Source organism: Schistocerca cancellata, chromosome 7, assembly GCF_023864275.1.
Source record: "Schistocerca cancellata isolate TAMUIC-IGC-003103 chromosome 7, iqSchCanc2.1, whole genome shotgun sequence".
Classification (NCBI taxonomy): Eukaryota; Metazoa; Arthropoda; class Insecta; order Orthoptera; family Acrididae; genus Schistocerca; species Schistocerca cancellata.
In genome coordinates, this window is record NC_064632.1 from 406300055 (window position 1) to 406312877 (window position 12823).

Below are 12823 nucleotides of genomic sequence, written 5' to 3' on the forward strand. Positions count from 1 at the left end.
TTTCGTTTTAGTGTGTTGAACGAATAATAACTTTTATGAAATAGTTTCTTTCTATTAGTTTCGTGGTAAGGGAATTTATTTTAACTAATGTATGGAAATATAGACTGTCTAGTCACATTAACGTTACCACCTGTCAGAAGTCTGAATAAGCAACTTTTCTGGTTCGGACAGCTGTGGAATGTGCAGGAAGAGTAGCAGTAAGTTTCTGGAAGGTGCTGAGAGGGATGTGCTGCAGCAATGCCAACTCTAGTACCTTGGCCAGCAGCGCTATGTTTGTCTGTTGAAGGTAAATGGCGCGAACAATCCGATCAAGGTGGTCCCATAGACTCTCGATTGGATTTACATCTCGGGAGTTTTGTGGCAAGCAGAGTACGGTAAACTCATCCTGGTACTCTCTGAAGCATGCATGTGCACTGCGAACTGTGTGACGTCTTCAGTTGTCCTCCAAGTTGATGCCACCGTGCCAAAGGAAACCAAAGTGCCGGTGGACATAGGCCACAATGATAGATGCATACCTATATTGAACTATTGTACATTCCAAAGTGATGAGATCATCCAGGGAATGTCACGAAAACATTCTCCAGACTATAACGCTTCCTCCTCCGGCCTGAAGCCTTCCAACGACTGTTGCAGTGTGTTTGCTTTCTATCTGTTGGAGCATAAAAGGTGATGAGAGGTGGCACGCCAGTCTCTCACTTTAATAATATTGTCAGTCACATTAACTTTCACATTTTAGTTGATGATCACAGTGTTCCCCAGTACTACATTTGGTATGTGTGGTTTATGACTTTCTTACATTAGGAAATTGTGGGCAGAATATTCTTATAACTGCATGTGTAGCCCGTAGAGAAGCTGTACCTGAGGAACAGTAGTGGAGGCAATGAAATGAAACGATCGTACGGCATTGTTGGCCAGGAGACCCCATGCGGGGTGTTCGGCCGCCGAAATTGCAAGTCCTTTTCAGCTGACGCCACTTCGGCGACTTGCGAGTCAATGATGATAAAATGCACACAACACCCAGTCATCTGGAGGCAGACAAAACCCATGACCCCGCCGGGAATCGAACCCAAGACCCCGTGCGCGGGTAGCGAGATCGCTACCGCAGACCACGAGCTGCGGACAGTGGAGGCAATGGAGAACAGGAAGAGAGGTGACTTGGGGGCCATAACTTCTGACTGCAGTGACCTGGCTGTGTGTGTGTGTGTGTGATTCTCAGAAGCAGCACTCAGTGGATCGTACGTGCAGAGGGTCTTGTGGCCGAAGCTCTCTCCTCCTTCTACTTAGGGTCGCACAGAAGGGCGACAGTTCGCAAAACATTTTACCTGGGCGAGACCATCGCAGAGGCAGGCAGCTGGCGGAAAATGGGTTGAGGAAACCATTTAAGAGAGACTGCTGCAAACTGAGGTTTTGCGTAAATGGTAGGAAGGTCATAAAACTCTGTGCGTTATCATGTTAGAAGCTGGGACGATACGGACAGAGTAGCTCCTGTACATGTTCAGTGGAGGCAAGACTGTAACTCTTCTGAGACAGTTCTTTCAGCGAGCCAAAAAAAAAACATATATTTCACGGGCACGACTGTCTGGGAAACTTAACAGCCTTATTTCAGTAATTGGAATTGGTCGGCCCGGGATGATTATTTCAGTAATTGGAATTGGTCGGCCCGGGATGATTAGATCTCTCCGCAAATCCAGGCTTTTTTTTTTTTTTTTGCCAAAACATGGCCATGCGTACCGTGAGAATGATACCTCCCTACTCTGAAAATCGTTTGTCAGAGACGAGAGATCTGGAGTCGCTGATCGGCTCCTCTTCAGGATGTGCAAAGTAGAGGCTTGCTCCCCCAGCGCGAGAACCCTGGTGCTGTGCCTGAATTAGCTACCAGGCCAAAGGGTCAGTCAAGAGGGGAGATTCAAGGACTAGACGGTAGTTCGATTGGTTTGTACAACGTGTGGGGTTTTCTTCTATTAATTCGGCTCCTGTGCGAGGCTTGGTGGGAAGTTATTGTGATTGTTTGCCCTTCTTTGTCTTCTGGTCCTCCCCTGGCGGAGAACTTCAGGTCTTTCCCTTGTTGGTGAGACTTGCGGTCTCTATCTTGTGGCGGATTAAAAGCCAGCGGCAGTTTACAACTGTGCCGACAATGGAACTGCATATCATCTCGGAAATATCGTGAGTCACGAGGGTGAACTTATTCGTCCTGAGTCGGCAGTCTGACGTATGACAATCCCAGCACATAGGGTCGTAACTGTGAGTCAAAGTGGACTGGTCAGACCAGCGAATGTGTGCATCGCACACTGAAATCTGCCGGATTTCAAGGCACTGATAGGGAAGTTCCGTGCGTTGTGATAAGCAGTGCGCCAGACCGCGTAGTTTGCAATTTTTTGTGGATGCTTCAGAACATTACAGCTGTCACAGCGCACCGATCCTCTCCTACAGCGCGCTGTTTTCTGCTACCGCCTGAGTCAAAGCGAATGTGTAAAAGACTACTGCACCGGCGTAGGATTTTTAAATGAGATTCACAGCTCTCCGTTCTCAGGTGAACCACAGTCTGTGGTATACTTGGTCGTAGTTGATTCCATTTGAGGCCCATTGGGCCTCACAGTGGTTGTATGTAAAAGTAAAATTGCGATGTAAAAGGGATTAATTCTGAGAATAATTTGTATAGCTTCCACCTCCATGTATGCTCTGCCTATCAAAATTCTTGTAGGTAAATTGCCCAGCAGCCAAGGCATCCAGATGTGAGTCTTGCGGTTATCAGAATTCTACAGCCTTGCAATCGCTGTATACCCTCGCGTTTATGTCACCGTCAAAAAGAAGCTGAATTTATTAAATCCCCATACAACTGATAAGATCTCAAGTTGTCACTTCCTTTCAGCTTTGTTCAGGTCGTAGCTGACAAATGAGATAATTTGTTTCACTAATATCGCATTCTGTTCAATCTACTGGAACAGGTGGACCTAAACCAGGTTATCATGCATCAGCTGACGCGCAGAACTCTCTATCTAAATTTGGATGAAGCAGAGTAATGTTTTCACCAAACATTCCTTTAACTCGTCAAACTCACATTTGTCTACTCCACAGTAATTCCAAATTACAGTCTTATCTGGAAAATGTCACAAGTTAGTGTGCTAGCTGTCTCTTTCATGAAACGCTTATAACGGTTTATCAGTCACAGGAATGTATCTACTCGTTGATTTGTTCTTGGTACTGAATATTTTTCCGTTACCTCAAGCTGTTCTGAATTCAGCCAGATATTATCAGCACATATTACATAGCCCAGGAAGCCTACTTTAGCCGGCCAGAGTGGCCGAGCGGTTCTAGGCGCTACAGTTTGGAAGCGCGCGACCGCTACGGACGCAGGTTCGAATCCTGCCTCGGGCATGGATGTGTGTGATGTCCTTAAGTTAGTTAGGTTTAAGTAGTTCTACGTTCTAGGGGACTGATGACCTCAGAAGTTAAGTCCCATAGTGCACAGAGCTACTTGAACCATTTTGAATCCTACTTTCTTGCGTCCAAACTGTTGAGTGTGTCCCTGCTCCTTGAAAGCTTTAAGTAACAGATCTAAAATGGCATTGTAGTCTTCCCACAACTTCTCTTGAACGAGCACAACATCAACATACAGCGTCACTTTGTTCCTCAATGCCTCCGGAATAACAGAACCCAGTCTCAGACAGCTAACGACACGTTTAGTCCAAGTAACTTCTTAAACTAATAGCGCCGTCACTAACATGAATATGCCATATAATGGCAGCATGCGGCATGCAGCACAGCCTGCCTGCAACTCAAGCATAAATCCACGGATGTGATGACCTAAATACCGTGGAATCATGCAGTAACTCATCAAGCTTTTCCAGTCTATCTGTCTCTGTTTCAATTAAGGTGTTGATACGACAAGAATCAAGCGCCAACCAGATACATCCATCCTTTTTCATGACGCACCAGATGCGAACTGACTGCTTCTTCTATTACACAATATCTTATCATTGATTTTATTTAATTTTACACACTGACTTTTAAGACTAATGGTGATTGGTATAATTTAACAAAAATTTATCTGTGTACCTTCACCCTGAGCTGGTACAAAAACCTTCTTATTGTCCCTGGTGCATCCAAAAACGTCATTGCATGTGGCCAATATTTTCCTTAAGCTTTCCTTTACATCATCTACCTCAGTGTGTCATAGCTTCATTTCTATTTCGCTGTCAGTTGCTTGCACATTGAAAACTGTAAACACCCAAGGCCGGAAATGTCGCAATTAACAAAATGTACCCACCTACGGATACATTTTTGAAGAGGAATCGTGGCTTCTTTGGGTAACTGAGCCAGGGTGTGAACTGGGCACTCAAAGAAGCCACGATACCCCTTGAAAATTTCCTTCACAGATGGGAACGAAACGATGGGTTTCAATGTGAAATCCATTCGACCACGATCTAAAGGTCCGGAATATTTTATTAATTGCTTCCATATGACATCCGTTCATTTCCACAAGTCACAGAGCGGTCAAATCTTGCCCGATATTCCTTCCTAGATATTAATCAAAATGCAGTTTTACCTTTTCATCTTCAACCTTTGCTATGACAGATCTTTCGGCCAAATGCATAATCATCTTGAATTGATTCATGAAGTCAAGTCCTAGTAGTGGCTTAGCTCATAGTCCTTGTATAATGTTTGCACTAGATTTGTGTGTCTAACACATGAAATAGGCCTGAAACTGTTCCTTGACTCTGGCAGTTTTGCCGCTCAGGGTACCTAGTATTTTCATGTCGTTCATCTTAAATATAAGCCATCAGCATTTGCTATCACACGGCATCGAACGACTAGTGTCTAGCACACTTTGAACCAGTCTGCCTTTTTCGTTTACATTAAATACAGAGTAGCCACAATAATATACTTCACTCGCCTCACCTAATAATGCTTTCTGAAGGTCGTGGAAGTCTAAAGAGAATGTTCCATTTCCCTTATTCTTCAGCCCGTCCTCCTTGGTGGAGATGTTTCTAGTCAGTTCCTGTGTTCATTTCTCTGCTTCCTGTTCTATTGATAATTTCAATTATTTGAACTGTGAACGTCTAATTTTTTTGGTTCCTGATATCTCTTCTCCCATTAGTTTTTCGTTCAACTGACCTATGTTGTGCTTCCCATTGTCTACGTTGACTCTGATGGTTCCACCGATTTCCGTTTCTTTGAAGTGTATGTCTTGTTCTCCAGTTTTGTCTTGATCATGTTCTTCAGGTTGAAAGTGAATCTGTGCAAAGCAGACCAGTTCCTTCACTACTGCACCACGACCATAGCAAAACTCCTGTAGTAAATGCTGGAATGCTCTCTCGTCTCGCGTATTTTCTTTTGGTATTGTAACTTCTCTTTGTGTTTATTAGGGCAACTTAGCAAATCCTAATGTGGTGTGTCTAGAAACTGGTAGCAGTCAAACATTTCTTTGAAATATAGAATATCTGGCCATATGGAATCATGTCTCTATCAAGAGAATAATATCTTTACTTGATCTGTTTAGCTTCGAACCAGTACTCTTTCAAGAATGCGCAATTAAAATCTTCGAATGTCTTACATTCTACCGTTACTCGCATTCGTGTGGCTGCTTATATACGAAAATGATCACAAACAAAATTTATTCTTAATGTGTGTGACTACAAAACATCAATAGTGCCTCTTACAACTGTTCTATCCAAATGTTAGGATGTAAACTATTTGAAGGATCTGGAAACAAAGAGCATTTTTGTAGTGAAATGAAGTGTTATCGGAATTCATAATTGTCAACGTCCCAATATACTGCGCCTACTGTTACAGCCGGATTTACATGTGGGTATGAATTTGTTGACGTGCCTTTAATATGAGAAAGTTCGTCTATTAGGTCTTGTAATTCTTCTTCTACTTTTTCTTCGCTCGTGTTCATTTCACTATATTTTCCTTTACTTACGATGTTGCTGTTCCTCTCTTTTATCTTCTATAACGCAACCACAGGTTCCTGGTTCTGCCGACTGACGGTGGATTGTGTTTCCTTAAAATTCAGTTAGTTGTTAATTTCTTGGTGATAGCCCATATTTGTCAGAACATGACGGAACATTATGTATAGAAAATTGTTTGAAGGCCGCGGTCAAAACTTCGACTCGATCTTTTACTTCCTTTATTGCATCTTTCTGCGAGTTGTTACCTACTTTAACTACTTTTCCTACTTCGTAAGTTCTATTTTCCATGCACTAATGGTTTCAATACCCTTCGAAATAGTGTCGACATCTTTTTTAATTCGTTGGCAGTTTCATTCATTTTTTTCGTCAGCGTCTCTAATTTACAACTAAAACTACGTGTATGTTCGTCATTTTTCTGAGTTAGATTTTCCCGCATTTCTTAACTTTTCTTCGATCTTATTGCCTAATTTTTTGGATTTCTCGATTTCTCTTTGCGCTATTTTTCGCTATTTTTTGCTAGACTCTCAATCTTGTTTGTCACTCTTATTTTCTCATTTTTTGAACTGTTTATCACTCTTTCTGGACTGGTCGATTAGAAAGATTTGCATATCAAATGCTGCTGGAGCTTGAGAAGTCAGTTTGCTAATAACGACAGCCGGCCGCGGTGTCCGAGCGGTTCTAGACGCTTCAGTCCGGAACCACGCGACTGTTACGGTCTGTGGTTCGAATCCTGCCTCGAGCATGGAAGTGTGTGATGTCCATAGGTTAGTTAGGTTTAAGTAGTTCTACGTTCTAGGGGACTGATGACCTCCGATGTTAAGTCCCATAGTGCTCAGAGCCATTTGAACCATTTTTGAATAACGACACTCTGCGCTGCCGTTTCATGACCGATGGCTTCGGATTTTTCCGTCGCCTGTGAAATTGTCACACTATTCTTGCACATGGATTCAGTTTTTAAGGTCTCCCCACTATTCTGCACATAAATCTGTTCCTCTTCTATACTTATTTCACACCGCGAGCTTTTTCTCTGCAGTTCGTAAAAATCAACTTGCTGAATACTTTCATGTTGAAACTACATGTTCAACATACTGACTTCCTTTTGTACCATACACTTCTCTCCCAATTTTGCTCATCCTTTCTAGACTCCTTGTTGGCAAATCAGTTACTTTCAATATACTCTAATGAAACCAATCATGAAAATTCCTAACACTCGAACACAACCTACAAGATCACGACCAAATTCGATATACCTGTTGTTGTTGTGGTCTTCAGTCCTGACACTGGTTTGATGCAGCTCTCCATGCTACTCTATCCTGTGCAAGCTTCTTCATCTCCCAGTACCTACTGCAACCTACATCCTTCTGAATCTGCTTAGTGTATTCATCTCTTGGTCTCCCCCTACGATTTTTACCCTCCACGCTGCCCTCCAATACTAAATTGGTGATCCCTTGATGCCTCAGAACATATCCTACCAACCGATCCCTTCTTCTGGTCAAGTTGTGCCACAAACTTCTCTTCTCCCCAATCCTATTCAATACTTCCTCATTAGTTATGTGATCTACCCATCTAATCTTCAGCATTCTTCTGTAGCACCACATTTCGAAAGCTTCTATTCTCTGCTTGTCCAAACTATTTACCGTCCATGTTTCACTTCCATACATGGCTACACTCCATACAAATACTTTCAGAAATGACTTCCTGACACTTAAATCTATACTCGATGTTAACAAATTTCTCTTCTTCAGAAACGCTTTCCTTGCCAGTGCCAGTCTACATTTTATATCCTCTCTACTTCGACCATCATCAGTTATTTTGCTCCCCAAATAGCAAAACTCCTTTACTACTTTAAGTGTCTCATTTCCTAATCTAATTCCCTCAGTATCACCCGACTTAATTCGACTACATTCCATTATCCTCATTTTGCTTTTGTTGATGTTCATCTTATATCCTCCTTTCAAGACACTGTCCATTCCGTTCAACTGCTCTTCCAGGTCCTTTGCTGTCTCTGTCAGAATTACAATGTCATCGGCAAACCTCAAGGTTTTTATTTCTTCTCCATGGATTTTAATACCTACTCCGAATTTTTCTTTTGTTTCCTTTACTGCTTGCTCAATATTCAGATTGAATAACATCGGGGAGAGGCTACAACCCTGTCTTACTCCCTTCCCAACCACTGCTTCCCTTTCATGTCCCTCGACTCTCATAACTGCCATCTGGTTTCTGTACAAATTGTAAATAGCCTTTCGCTCCCTCTATTTTACCCCTGTCACCTTTAGAATTTGAAAGAGAGTATTCCAGTCAACATTGTCAAAAGCTTTCTCTAAGTCTACAAATGCTAGAAACGTAGGTTTGCCGTTCCTTAATCTTTCTTCTAAGATAAGTCGTAAGGTCAGTATTGCCTCTCGTGTTCCAGTATTTCTACGGAATCCAAACTGATCTTCCCCGAGGTCGGCTTCTACTAGTTTTTCCATTCGTCTGCAAAGAATTCGTGCTAGTATTTTGCAGCTGTGGCTTATTAAACTGATTGTTCGGTAATTTTCACATCTGTCAACACCTGCTTTCTTTGGGATTGGAATTATTATATTATTCTTGAAGTCTGAGGGTATTTCGCCTGTTTCATACATCTTGCTCACCAGATGGTAGAGTTTTGTCAGGACTGGCTCTCCCAAGGCCGTCAGTAGTTCCAATGGAATGTTGTCTACTCCGGGGGCCTTGTTTCGACTCAGGTCTTTCAGTGCTCTGTCAAACTCTTCACGCAGTATCGTATCTCCCATTTCATCTTCATCTACATCCTCTTCCATTTCCATAATATTGTCCTCAAGTACATCGCCCTTGTACAGACCCTCTATATACTCCTTCCACCTTTCTGCTTTCCCTTCTTTGCTTAGAACTGGGTTTCCATCTGATCTCTTGATGTTCATACAAGTGGTTCTCTTACCTCCAAAGGTCTCTTTAATTTTCCTGTAGGCAGTATCTATCTTACCCCTAGTGAGATAAGCCTCTACATCCTTACATTTGTCCTCTAGCCATCCCTGCTTAGCCATTTTGCACTTCCTGTCGATCTCATTTTTCAGACGTTTGTATTCCTTTTTGCCTGCTTCATTAACTGCATTTTTATATTTTCTCCTTTCATCAATTAAATTCAATATTTCTTCTGTTACCCAATGATTTCTAAGAGCCCTGGTCTTTTTACCTACTTGATCCTCTGCTGCCTTCACTACTTCATCCTGTACACAAAAAAGTACAACATTCCAACGTACACACATAAATCCCTCCAAAAGATCGATGACGATTTTCAAACTGGAGCACGACTGACTGATACAAACAACCTCGTCTTGCCGAAAGAAATATAACGATAAGTTCAGTGTCAGCAAATCAATCACATTTTGAAGTTTCTACTTCAGTGATTATTAGGGTTGAAATAATGATTGTACCTGCACTCCTACACTATACTGACTGTTAAAGGACAAGTAAAATTTTCAGTGAGACTTCCGACTGCCACGTCAAGAGATCACAAGCAAACGAAATAGCAGTCAGGTGTCGGCAATTCAGTATGCGAAGTTACATCTCACCTATCGTCATACCCTTGTGAATAACAAAAAGAGTTTTACCAAGTGACCTTGCCAATAATCAACTGGCTCCCCACAGAGCCACGTGTGTTTAATTACAGGTGTCATACAACGGATAACTTAATGAATTTAATTTGTTAAACACGGGTGTCGTAGAATACAGGAAACAAGGGTACTATAGCATAAGATATTGAAACAGCGAGCTTAATCGAACTACTGAATGAAACAATTGTCATTATAAAATCATAAACATAAGTATATAATGAGATTTAATTGTTACATTAATTAATTATTAGTACAAGTAACAGCAGAATTAAAATATTTACACTTTGGCAAATGTTGGTTAATGTGATTGACGTGAATACGTTAACTCTAGCAATACCAAGCCCTTTTCTACAAAGCGGATTACCAAAGGGGGTGGGGTTCTTTATGACCAATTGTAAAAAAATTCCTTAGTTTTTCTTGCCTTACATTTACAACATGCGTCTTAAGGAGGTACTGACATGTAAGTAGCGTCCAGGGCCAGAAAATATCTTTAGCATACTCTTAGCAATATCAGTGCACTTTAAATATGTTTAACAGACTTCATAAATACCGCAAAAGAATATTAAAATGCAGATTTTTTTCGTTTTTTGTTGACTTTTACTCTCAACATACTTGTCAAAAAGATATTGATTTGTAAATAAGACCATTAACCTCCATTGCACCTGGTATGGAGACAAATTTCTTGGTTAAGTTTAACGGAATAATTTAAAGGATGGGTGGAATATCGTACAATAATTCATTAAAAACAATAAATATTTTTCTCAGAATTTTCAAATATAAAGTAACTGACTAGATTACAACTGTTTTTCATAGGATGGGCATGAAGTTCCCCGACCCGCTCAGCCCTCCACCCTGTACTGTGAGGGTTAAATCCACCACAACATCTGGATGTACGTTTAAATTCACAGAAGTCACTTAGTGACTGCCGAATGAACACCAGAGAGAGAAAAGGAACTACAGAAAGAATGAGGCATACACGCACTATTTTGACTGAGCACATATTGAGTTCGAGACTGCTAATAATCGTACTTGAATTACAAAAGTAAAAACCCTAACATCAGTCTGAAAACTTTGCATACATCCTAACATTTGGCTCATTTAGTCTGTGAACGCTGCAGTTTCTCGCCATACTTAGTGTTACCAGAGTCTGCGAATGGTGACTGTGGTGGCTGAAAATTCCGTCACCTTGCCTGCGCCGAAGGTTGCTCTCCCTCACTGGGCTGGAGCTTCCTCGGCAAGTCTCGGATTGAAGTAAATCCTACAGAGCACTCTCAGCAAGAACCAGAGTTTTTGTTCTTTCTTTTTGCGTGTGAACCTTGTGCAAGATTCTGAACACCCAAGACACTCATTGTTCCAAGTGCCAATCAATCAGGCCCATTCTAACAATGCAACCATCTCCCTTCTTTCCTCATTTGCAACATAATTAACCAGCTGTTTGCTTTTTTAGTGCTGGAATTACGAAACGAGCAGCTTCTGAATCCCACCACCTGTCCTAGCCAACCAGACCTCGTCCACCTACACACAGCGACTTGAGGCTTTATTTATATCAACCAGTGGTCGTTGCTCTTACTGCTTTGTACCAGAGTCAACAACAAAGTACTGAAGTTGGCACCAGCCCGAATGCTTTGGTTTCGTGTTCTTAAGTGCAAAACAGCCGGATAGCTTCTCGTCTCATTCCACTAAAGAGATTTTACCTTTGCACTCCCTCGGTCCTAGCATACCCCAAAAGACTGGCTTCCTGCAGGGGACAGAGCATCACGATACTGTTTTCCCTGTCAGTGTATGTTTGCGGAACATTTCCTTCATACTACAGGACTCCAAACGCTAAAATAACTACATAATGGCTTTCCGTAGTTTAAGAGATGAAGCAGATGACGCTTCATTGGTGGAGCTTAGCCCATACGCAATATACTGTTCCCAGCTTTCTACCTGCTTTCCTGCTTCCTCTGATGGGGTCTGCCTTTTGAAAAAGCCTGCAGCCCCTCCGAATGACCGAGTGCTGACTCTGTCCTCTGCTCGGATGGCCTCTCCTCAACCTCTACGCGATAAGACTCCCAACTATATTTAAATACTCCTCCAGAGAAAGAGTTTTATATGGGAACGAAGTAATTGGCAAAGTCAGTCACTGACGTTTACTTTAATCATTTCTCATTTCTAGCTTGGGGTTAATCTAGACTGGCTGGATTTGTTAATTTACTGGAGTTTGATTACATTATGTGGCAGTCTTGACGAAAACGGTTGCGTGACATCTAAATAAAAATGAATAAGTTGCAGTTGACCCCTGCATGAGTTACAACCAATCCACACTGGGAACATATGTAACAAATCATAATTTTAAGTATAAATCTAAACACTGCAAGTCATTACCTTTTTTGGTGCACTCGCAAATGGACCACCAGGGGAAAACGACTACCTAATGTTTCCATTTGAGCGATGATTTCTCTTTTCTTCGGGGTCATCAGGCGAAATGTACGTTGGTGTCAGTAGAATCATTCTACCAATGCCGATTCTCTAAATTTCCTCAACAGAGTTTCACAAAAAGAGCTCCTTCTTTCAGTCAGGGATTCCTATTTGAATTCAAGGAGCATTTACACAACACTTATGTGTATATAAACAATAAGTCCAGCAATATACCTCTGAATTGCTGCCACGTCTTCCTTTAATTCGTCCCGGTGGGTATCTCAAACACCTGGGCATTACCCACGAGTAGGTGCCACTAATGTTCTGTACGTGATCTCCTTTATAGATGAGTTACATTTCAATATAATCCTACCAATAAACTGAAACCAACTTCCCGTCTTCCCTATAAGCGACCTTACGCTCTCGTTCCATATCATGCCTCTTTGTAACGTAGAAATTGATATTTAATCTACATGACTGTGATGAGCAGCACAACACCAATACTGTATTCATATCATTTTTTACTCTGATTTTTTGCCTCTTTTATCGTCAGTCTTCTGACTCGTCTAATGCAGCCTGCCACGAATTACGCTCCTGTACCAGCCTTTTCATCTCATAGTACCACTTGCAACCTAAGTCCTCAATTGTTTCCCGGATGTTTTCGAGTCTCTGTCTAACTGTGAAGACTTTACCCTCTACAGTTCCCTCTAGCACTATGAAAGTTACTTACTGATGTCTTAATACATGTCCAATAATCCTGTCCTTTCTTCTTGTCTGTGTTTTGGGTATGTTCCCTTCTTCGCCGATTCTGCGAAGAACGTGCTCATCCCTTACCTAACCAGTCCATCTAATTTTCAACATGCACCTGTAGCACCACACCTCAATGTTCCATTTTCT